Genomic DNA, 12158 nt, shown 5'->3' with positions numbered 1-12158 from the left:
ACACAGAGATAACACAGTACATACGATTGAAGACAGTCATCGCTCTTATGACAGTTCGCAATATCCATTGATATTTTGGGAAGGAGAAGATGGATATCATTTAAATATAAAAACAAAGAAATCCATCAACAGGTACGATCTACACATGTCATTACCTAATATGCACAAATAATTTCTTTTTCTCTTAATCATGTTTTTACTTTTCAGGTAGAGAAACCAGCAAGAAAGTGAGCGTGATGAACTTCTACGCATATCAGTTGATGATTCGTGCCAATGAAGACAATAATATTCTTCAATGCTGCCAGCTGTTTCACCAATATATCGTTGATATGTACACGAAAATTGAAAGCCAGTGATTACGATACTTCAGGTATAATCAAGCGAAACTTCGAGCTGAGGAATACATTCATTTGCATGATGCTATTGTTGGTAACATAGAAGGAGTAATTACTATCAACGACGTCGGTACTTCATACATTCTTCCATCATCATATATTGGTAGCCCACGTCATATGCAAGAATATATTCAAGACATGACTTTTGTGCGCACGTACGGATGACCAGATTTGTTCATTACATTTACGTGTAATCCAAAATGGGATGAAATTAAAATTGCGTTATTGCCAGGTCAAACTGCAATAGATCGGCATGATATCACTGCACATGTCTTCAGACAACAGTTAAAATCGTTGATGAACTTGATGATAAATTCCTCTGTATTTGGCAGAACACGTTGCTGGCTGTATTCTGTTGAATGACAAAAACGAGCTTTGCCACACATGCATATTTTCATTTGGTTAGTCGACAAAATACACTCTGAAAAAATTGATAAATTATCTCAGCAAAAATTCCGGATCGGAATATCGATCAAGAACTGTATGAGATTGTTACCGCTAACACGATCCATGGTCCATGCGGTGCTATAAACATGACGGCGCCATGCATAGACAATGGAAAATGTACGAATCGTTTTCCAAAAAATTGTATAAATGATATAATCACTAATATCGATGGTTATCCATTGTATCGTCGTAGAGACACTGACCATGGTGGTCAGTCACATCAATTACGCATGTCAAACGATACAACTGTTGACATTGACAATCACTGGGTGGATCTGTATTCTCCATTGCTGTGTAAAATCTACAAAGCACACATTAACATTGAGCTCTGCAGTTCAGTGAAGTTCTTAAAATATAGATGCAAATATGTCTTTAAGGGCAGTGATATGGCGGTATTTGCTGTTCACAATGTTAACGAAAACGATGAAATAACATGGTATCAAATGGGCCGATACATCAGCAGCAATGAAGCAGTTTGGCGTATTTTGGGTTTTCCGATACACGAAAGAGTCGCTGCTGTTATACATTTCGCCGTGCGCCTTGAAAATGGATAGTGTGTTTATTTCACGGAAGAGACTGCTCTACAACGTGCATTAATTGCCCCAAAAATCACATTAATTGCGTTTTTCGAACTACGTAAGGGACCAGACATTCCCGGTCAATTTGCAAAGACATTAATGTGTACTGATGTGCCACGATATTTCATATGGAACAAACAGTCAAAAAAGTGGGAACCACGAAAGCGAGGTGTTCCGGTTGAAGGATACAGTGGTATATTTATGGGAAATACATTAGGCCGATTATACACAGTCCATCCAAAGGAATGGGAATGTTTCTTCCTGCGTTTATTGTTGGTTAATGTTCCTGGACCGACGTCCTACCAATACTTGTGAACAGTTAATGGCATTTTGTATAACACATATCATGATGCGTGTTGCAAATTATATTTGCTGGAAGATGACAACCATTGGGATATTACACTTGCAGATGCAACATTGAGTTCCTCTCCTCATCAAATTCGCCAATTATTCGCCATATTATTGACGACATGTTTTCCATCTCAAGCTTCTGTCCTCTGGGACAAATATGAAGATTCCATGAGCGACGACATTCTGCATCGCATTCGGATCGCTGATCAAGATCCCAATATCGATTGTTCGGCGGAAATATATTACGAGGCGCTAATAAAGATGGAAGATATCTGCATTCTGAATTCGAATTTGCCACTCATTCATTTTGGTATGCCCTCACCTAACTGTCCAGCAACAGACATCATTAACAGCGAGATTCTGCGCGAACAACAGTTCAGTATGGTCTCTTTAACTACATTCATTGAAACTAATGAGCAACTACTCACTGATGAGCAAAAGATTGTATACGATCGAATTAATATGTCAATTGCAGCAGAACAAGGTAGATTCTTTTTTTTTTGGACGCACGAAGTGGCACTGGAAAAACGTTTCTCATCTCATTAATACTTGCGCGCATTCGATTACAAAATCATATTGCATTAGCAATTGCTTCATCGGGTATTGCAGCCACTTTGCTTGATGGACGGACTGCACATTCAGCACTCAAGTTGCTATTGAACATTCATACAAATGCAAAAACAGTGTGCAACATAAAAAAAGCATTCTGGTATGGCTCAAGTTTTGCAAAAATGCAAAATTATTATCTGGGATGAATGCACTATGGCCCACAAGCATTCACTTGAAGGTCTTGATAGAATGATGAAAGATCTGAATAATAACACCAGGCTTTTCGGTGGTGCCTTACTGCTGCTGTCTGGTGATTTTAGACTTACCTTGCTGGTCATTCCACGAGCTACATATGCAGATGTAATTAATGCATGTATAAAACAAATTTATCTATGGCGAAATGTCAGAACATTACGTCTTAACACAAATATACGTGTTCTACTGCAAAATGATCCATTAACACTATCATTCTCTGAGCAATTGCTCGACATTGGAAATGGAACAATATCATTGCATGGAGACACATAATGCATCAAATTGCCAGACAAGTTTTGCAACACGGTAAATACGAAAGATTCTTTGATTGAAAGCATATTTCCAGATTTACAAGCTAATTATATTAATCATGTGTGGCTTCATGAATGAGCTATTTTAGCTGTAAAAATATTGATGTTGAAGCTATTAACTTCAAAATGCAACAGTCATTGCCCGGCAATGAGATATTGTTCAAATCGATCGACACTGTTACCGATCCTGACGAAGCAGTCAGCTATCCTGTTGAATTTTTGAATATGCTGCATTTACCAGGAATGCCACCACATAACTTGCAATTAAAAATTGGTTCACCTATCATTTTGCTTCGGAATTTAAATGCATCTAAGCTATGCAACGTTTCAACATAGGTTAGCCATAAAAAATTGTGGGCAATGTTCCTGAAGCTACAATTTTGAACAGCAAATTTGAAGACGAAGTTGTTCTCCTGCCATGTATCACAATGATCCCTTCAGACTCACCCATTCCATTCAGACGTCTGCAATTTCCAATTCGCTTGGCACTTGCCATGACTATTAATAAGTGACAAGGTCAAACAATGTTGGTTTGTGGGTTGGACCTAGAAAATCTGGTCTTTTCACATAGCCAATTATATGTGGCGTGTTCTCACATGGGAAACTGATAAGTTTATATATATATATATATATATATATATATATATATATATATATATATATAAGTGTGGTAGAAGTATGAGATAATGGGAAAACTGCAGTAATGTGATACAATTTTTTAAAGCCCTTTCCTAAACAATATCTTCTCTCTTAGGATATATATATATGGTGATCTTTGCAATGTGTTTGATTGTGTAGGTCATATTACTCTCTCAGAAAAACTCAAGTTTTATGAAACTGATGGCTTTACATGCAACTGGTTTGAAACATACTTAACAAACAGAACAGAAAAAGTTATGCCAAATAATTTAAAGCATGCTGGAATAGTGGAATAATTCAGTGACTGGTAAAAAAAAATCACAAAGTGAGTCCCACAGGTTTGAGTTTTGTGTCTACTCTTAGTACTCATACATGTGAATGACCTCTACTTAACACCCAACAATCAGAACTGATAATTTGTGCAGATGATATTAGTGTTATAATAACTCCCATTAGGGAGAAAGCTATAGGAGAAATGGTTTCCAATAGATTGTTACGTGGTTCTCAGAAAATGGACTTTCCCTAAATTTTGAGAAAAATGCACTGTATTGAATTCTGTACAACACATAGAGTCATACCAACAATTGTAGCAGCAAATTTTTTGATGTATATACTGATGAAAACTTGAACTAGGGCAATCATTTTACTGAGCTTCTCTAACAATTAAGTTCAAAATCAATCACATGGTCTATAGGACATGTAATTAACTATGTAACTGTCTTCACTTAGTTGTCTTTGAACAATGTTGCACAGTCATTTGAGTCCCCATAGAAGGTAAATGTATAGCAATATTTCTGTTTTGATCAATGATGATACTCATAGAATCAGATAGGAAACAAAGAAAAAATAATTATTTGCAGAAATGCAACATTCTAAATGACACAGAGCTCGGTTCCCGAGTTTTTACAAATACAAAATCAGATAGAGTAACGTCCACAAACATACTATGTGATGTATTGGGTCTTTGTGACAGAACCACAAGCATATACTTTTGGATCTAATGAAGTCATATTGCGATTTTGACAATAAAATATTACTAACTGAGTTAATAAATTATGAACAAGAGCTGAAGAAAATTATTGTTTCTAATCACAACTGGTAACTAGAGTACAAATGTTAGAAATTGCATACACCTCAAATTAAGCCAAATTTTTGATATTGACATAAGAGATCCTCAGAACAGTACATATTTAGTGTTTCATTATACGAGGGCAGTAATGCAACACATTTTTTTTCTGAAACAGGGGTTGTTTTATTCAGCATTGAAATACACCAGGTTATTCCCCAATCTTTTAGCTACACAACACTATTTTTCAACGTAATCTCCATTCAATGCTACGGCCTTACGCCACCATGAAATGAGGGCCTGTATGCCTGCACGGTACCATTCCACTGGTCGATGTCGGAGCCAACATCGTACTGCATCAATAACTTCTTCATCATCCGCGTAGTGCCTCCCATGGATTGCGTCCTTCATTGGGCCAAACATATGAAATTCCGAAGGTGCGAGATCGGGGCTGTAGGGTGCATGTGGAAGAACAGTCCACTGAAGTTTTGTGATCTCCTCTCGGGTGCGAAGACTTGTGTGAGGTCTTGCGTTGTCATGAAGAAGGAGAAGTTCGTTCAGATTTTTGTGCCTACGAACACGCTGAAGTCGTTTCTTCAATTTCTGAAGAGTAGCACAATACACTTCAGAGTTGATCGTTTGACCATGGGGAAGGACATCGAACAGAATAACCCCTTCAGCGTCCCAGAAGACTGTAACCATGACTTTACCGGCTGAGGGTATGGCTTTAAACTTTTTCTTGGTAGGGGAGTGGGTGTGGCGCCACTCCATTGATTGCCGTTTTGTTTCAGGTTCGAAGTGATGAACCCATGTTTCATCGCCTGTAACAATCTTTGACAAGAAATTGTCACCCTCAGCCACATGACGAGCAAGCAATTCCCCACAGATGGTTCTCCTTTGCTCTTTAAGGTGTTCGGTTAGACAACGAGGGACCCAGCGGGAACAAACCTTTGAATATCCCAACTGGTGAACAATTGTGACAGCACTACCAACAGAGATGTCAAGTTGAGCACTGAGTTGTTTGATGGTGATCCGTCGATCATCTCGAACGAGTGTGTTCGCACGCTTCGCCATTGCAGGAGTCACAGCTGTGCACGGCTGGCCCGCACGCGGGAGATCAGACAGTCTTGCTTGACCTTGCGGCGATGATGACACACGCTTTGCCCAACGACCCACCGTGCTTTTGTCCACTGCCAGATCACCGTAGACATTCTGCAAGCGCCTATGAATATCTGAGATGCCCTGGTTTTCCGCCAAAACAAACTCGATCACTGCCCGTTGTTTGCAACGCACATCCGTTACAGACGCCATTTTAACAGCTCCGTACAGCACTGCCACCGGTCGGAAGTCAATGAAACTATACGAGACGAAGCGGGAATGTTTGAAAATATTCCACAAGAAATTTCCGGTTTTTTCAACCAAAATTGGCCGGGGAAAAAAATGTGTTGCATTACTTATTGATCTGCCCTCGTACATAAGTTTTCTACTCAGCATTGAGAACAAAGACGAAAATTTAGTTTCTGATAACAACAAGAATGTAAGCACTAATAAAACCGAGAGGTCCTTGAAGAGAGAACAAACAGCACCCTCAGCAATACTTACAATACTCGGTAGATAATAGTATGACATTAAAGACAAACTAAAACCACACTATGAAGTCCACTCAAAGAGCGAAAACGATGCATTCAAGTTTAATTCAAATGACAACTGTACACCTTGTGTGATAAACAAAACATTCTTAGAGCAGTATACTGACTGTCAGAAAAAAGCAAAGGAGCAGACAAAAACACTAGCAAAAGAAGAGATTGTCACTACAAGGTTGTAAATTTTAGGTCTTACACTCAAACTAACTGAATTAAAATGCCATAAATAATTTATCAAACAAAGTGAGTATCAAGTATGGCTGAACTATGTATCATACAGAAATATAAAATTTTGTAGGTAGATTCAATGGCATATGTGGATACTCTCAGTGAAATGTGTTACAGATATAGTCAGCAGCAAATAAAGTTGTAAATTTAAATGCCATGCAATATGCGCCAGTTTCTCAAGCATTTCAGTGTTTATGACATCATATACCCTGAACTATGTGTCATACAATGTCATTTTGCTGGTACATTCAGTGGTGTATGTGACCATTGTCTGCAAAATGTGTCATGAGTACAGTTATAACAAAGAAGTAACACAGTAAAACATCATTCCTGATTCGACAGTTTTTCTGCATGAACAGTAACCTGAAGTAAGCGATAGATCTTTTTCCTTTCATCACTTTGTGGGGGTTGTAAACAAGAAAAAGTTTCACAAATGTTTGAAATTATGTGTTAAGTTTGTTGCAAGTCACTAAGTTCTGTTTTTCTCAAATACTGGGAATTTGCGAGTCATGATCTACAATTACTTTTCACCTCCACCCCCATCCTTTTGATAGCTATGTGGTTCTTACCCCGCAACGATTCTTTCCAGACAGTAAGTCACTTGTGTGGGAATTGTTCCAGTGGTTTCAGAGAAGATGTGCAACGTTTACACATTTTTATATTGCTACATTTTTCTCCCATGATTCTATTTTGATGAAATGAAGCGTGTACGGCGGCCCAAGCTATGCTCAAGTTACCTGTGATAAGTCCCTGAAAATTCGTCTACTAGTTTTAGAGAATAGTAGGTTCAAACAGATACAGACACGGCGGTTTTAGTTAACACTTTAAATTATGGTATATTTTCTTCCATGATATAATTTTGATGAAATAAAGCCTTTACACTGCACCATTTTATGTTCATGTTATCTGTGAAAACCTCATGAAAATATGTCAAGCAGTTTTGGAGAAGTGTGTTTAAACAGAGAAACAAACAGACACGACAGTTACAGAATGCAGAGGCGGAATGTGCCATAATAGGCGGGATAAATGGTAGAGAGTATAATGTATTGTTGGACAGAGGGGCACATATGTCAGTGGCTCAAGAGTATTGGTATATAGGAGGGGCTAGAACCCACCATATGACCAGTTGTGTGAAGTTGGAGAAACTGATATATAACCATTGGGGTCAATAATGATGAATTTTTCGATTGAGACAACCGTGTTTACATGATGTGTGAATGTGGTGCTTCATGTAAGTGAGGGCTACAGCATGATTCAAAGGTTAGATTTTCTGCATCGACATCATGCCATAGTTTACCTTCGACGATGTGTAGTGGAGCTTAATAGAAAACATTCAAGCAAGCGGAAGTTGTTTTCAATTTTGATTTGTCATGAGGAGCATCTAGTATAAGAGACAATCCAGTTAAACTGCGAGCAATGACATTAAGCCTTGTTTCACATGACCGTGCAGCAAGTGGCCTTGTGAAGTCACTATGGGTGGATGTGGAGCATGATTTAAAAGTTAATACGTTATGTATAGTAGAACCGCTGGAAGATAGTGAAATGTTGGATGCAGAATGTTATTTGCTGAAAGTAGTGTGCATCCATACAAATGAGGAGTGGTGGCAAAGTAGCAACTGTCAACATAGATACTTATGATGCTGAGGAGATTAAGTTACTGAAAGGAATATTGTTGTCCACATTGGATAGTTTGGTGAAGGAAGATTGCTGAACAAGTGATGTAGGCTATAAGAGGACAGATGCAGGACTCGTTAATGGAACTTCATTATCTGTTTTTTCCATGAGGGCTGCTGCCTGCCACACTAGTCACACAACACAGGATTCCAACAGGGAACAAAGCACTGGTTTATCACAGTCTGTGCAGAACACCACGATCACTGCAACCAGTTTTTGAGTAATTTATAAAGCAACAATTGCCTGATGAGATAATAGAAGAAAGTAGTAGTCCCTGGGGGTGTGAAAACTGTAATCATGCTCAAGAAGTCTATGGATTGCTTGCAGAAGTATCGCTTTTGTTGTGATTACCATCATTTGAACAGTAAGACTACGACAGATCATTACTGTGTTCTGAACATCACAGAAATGTTAGATCATCTATGGCAGTGGCAGTATTTCTCGACAATGTACATAAAGAGTGGATACCATCAATCAGTAGTTGCTCTGAAGAGCAGACCTAAAACTGTGTTTTCAGCACCTGGACGACAGTATCAATATAGAAGGCTGCCTTTTGGGTTAAAAAATGAACTGGTAGCATTACAATGATTACTGGATGAGGTGATAAATGATTAAAATGAAATGACTGAAATGATATCAGTGTCTGGTGTATCTCAATGATGTAGCTGTCTTTTCAAGTAATATGCAGGAGCATAGGCAATGATCGAGGGAATTGTTCAAGAGATTATAAGCAGCTCATTTGACACTAGTAGGGAAATGTGTCACTTCATGCTGGAAGAAGTCGACTATGTAGGCCATATCATTAGTAAGATGGTGTGAAAACTGATCCTAGATTAACACAAGCAATACAAGATTTTCTGGTGCCAGGGACAACCAAGGAGCTACAATCTTTTCTGGATCTCACAAATTAATATAGGAAGTTTGTGAGGGAATTTATGGTTATAGCACGATCACTTACACAGTTGCTGAAAAAGTATATTAAGTTTGTTTGGTCTGAGGAACGTCAAGGACTGGTTATCGAATTGAAAAGGGTGTTAATGTCGAGTTCAATGTTGTTGTTTCCAGACTTCCGGAAGGAGCTCACACTATCATGTGATGCATCAAATCATGCTTTTGAGTGCGTTTTAAGTCAGGAAAATTCTGTTACTTTTGCATGGAGACAGTTGAACGCAGTGGTAAGGATTTTCTCTACAATGGAGAGAGAGAGAGATGCCTAGCTTGGTGCATGGAGTAACATATGTCTGGTGTACCTGTATGGTAGAAACTTGTTCAAGGTAGTGATTGACCATGCTGCTTTGAAACAGTTACTTGGTTTGGAGAACTCATCCAGTGGACTGACGAGGTGGGCATTAAAACTCTGTGAATTTGATTATGAAGCAATCCACACATCTGGGAAGGAAAATGGAAATGCAGATAGGCTGAGCAAGAAGACAGCCGTAATTAAATTACAAGGTCAGGACCTTAAGTAATGATACACTGCAGAACTGAACAGTATGAGAAGCAGAAATAGTACAGTGTGCATGACGTTCCCTCCCCCTCCTGGTCATCAGGGCTCAGTTCGAATTAGGACTCATCAACGAATTTGATTCTATACCTATCAATGAGATTCTAGGCTAAAGACATGTCTGGAGATGGACAGCGGTGGGATACCAATCTGACTGTTGCTTGCCATATGGCCTGACAACCAGGATTGTCTTGGATGCCATTTCTTTTCGTAGGAGGACCCCTTTGATTGACATCTGTGGCACCCTTGCGTTAGAGCAGCACATATATGATACTCTACTCCCCGTTTTGTTGCCCTTGATGGCAGGCCATCCTGAGCTTACATTTCAGCAAGATAATGCCCATCTACACATAGTGAGAGTTTCTACTTCTTGTTTTCGTGGTTGCCAAACCATACCTTGGCCAGCAAGGCAACCAGATCTCTTTCTAATTGAGACCGTTTAGGGCATTATGAGCATGGCCCTACAGCCATCTCGGGATTTAGACAGTTTAACAAGTCAATTGGACGAAATTTGGCACAATACCCTCAGGACGACATCTATCAGCTCTGTCAACCAGTGTGAAGCCAAATAGCTGCTTGCATAGGGACCAGAGGTAGACCGACATACGATTGACTTGATCAGTTTTTGAAGCTGTTTCTCTTGAGTAAGTCATCCACTGTTTCTGAAATATAATCATTTGTTCATCTGTACATTTACATTACATATACTGGTTTCCATCCCATTATGATAATTCCTTCATTGTGCACCTGCTTTAGTCTTAGGGTGTATATACATTTTTCCACATAATGTCTTGAGCAACATTTTGCGAACAACTGTCTTCTACAAGCATTAAATCCGGTCTGTACAGCATCCAGTCCAACAGGTGCCACAAGATGCAAGGCAATAATGTCTGTGAATTCGACTTCAACAGACTTGATGCTTATAAGGTCTACATTTATACACTGTGGCACTGATGGAATCCAAGCATTTATACACTGCTGTGGTTGCTTCATATTTACACCATTCTCATGCAAATATTCTACAAAACCATTGTATGTGCCTCTTACACATGGGTGCCAGTGGTTTAGCTTGATTGTAGCAATCATTAGTGCACAGCATGGATCATTCAAATTCACAACCCTCAAATATTTAATGTAAATGCACATGTTCTCTGAAGTTATTTCAAGTACAGCTTCACTATATATATATATATATATATATATATATATATATATATATATATATATATATATCCACTACTGAAATTTACCTCTGAAACACATGAATGACAATTGGGCATGAGATGGAGCATAATCTGTCGTGATCTTCTCTATGTATTGCTTCATGCTGCACAGATAGTCCCATTTTACTATGAATGCTGTACTGCAGCCCCAACTTGCTGAACTTTCTCTACTTCTATGTAGCTACTTAAAGGTCATTGTTGGGTGCTAGGCCTACATTTACATGTTTGTCTTCACTGGTACTTCATATGTGTTGGCAAATAGCAATACTCTTGTGAGATGTAACTGAGGTTCGGTGAGTTAAGAAAGCTCCAGTGGCTATGACAATGGTACAGCATAGTTGAATGACAGCAGGTCTGATAAATCAGGAGGCCATCTGTGGGTTACTGCATTTCAGCAGCTACTGGATCAGTGACCTGTTATGCTGCTGAAAAAAAAACAGTAACAGAAGAACAATCAAATATAATACTAATATTATTAATAATACCATTAATTGATGGATAAATCCTTTCTTTCAGTCTTCTTCTGCTTTTGTGGCAACCTCTGCTTAAGGCGCTTCATGACAATCCTTACACTATTGCATATAGACCTTGAATAATCCCTATTGGACTAGAGCAAAGTGGGGGGCGGGGAGAGAAGGGGAGAGCAGGATGATGGGGTGACCTTGAATATGACATGCAAAATTGCGTCAGCTAAAATATAACACCAGAAAAAGTACTGAGTTGGCGATTTGAGCGAAATCCCACAGTGATATCCCACTTTCATTATGACCAGCTGTTTCGTGCTCAATCACCACTAAAATAGTGGGCTGTGACTGAGAGAGGAAAATGTACATCTGTGTATGTGTGTGTGTGTGTGTGTGTGTGTGTGTGTGTGTGTGTGTGTTTTGGCGTGCTCACATCTGTCAACTTCCCTCTCCTGCTTCTCCCTTCACCCTCATCCCCCCTGCACATAGGCGACCGTGTCATATGATGTCATGATTACCGATACCCTGAACCAGCAGCGCCATAGATATGTTACTTACTTCCAATACACTGTTTCCATCTCCAATGCTCTCATTTAATATGACTACATTCAGACACCCTTGTTTTATTTTCATTGCCATCCACCTTAATGTCTCATTTTGTAATGTAATGTAATTCTCTCAGTATCGACTGATTTCATTCACATACATTTCTTTACCCTTGTTTTACTGTTGTTGATGTTTTTCTCATATACACTACCCATTCCGTTCAATAGGTCTCCAAAGTCCTTTATCATCTCTGTTATAGTTATAATACCATAGCATACCTCAAAA

The sequence above is a fragment of the Schistocerca serialis genome, chromosome 1 (genome assembly GCF_023864345.2).
Source record: "Schistocerca serialis cubense isolate TAMUIC-IGC-003099 chromosome 1, iqSchSeri2.2, whole genome shotgun sequence".
In the NCBI taxonomy this organism is placed as follows: domain Eukaryota; kingdom Metazoa; phylum Arthropoda; class Insecta; order Orthoptera; family Acrididae; genus Schistocerca; species Schistocerca serialis.
Note: the sequence above shows the minus strand (reverse complement) of the source record.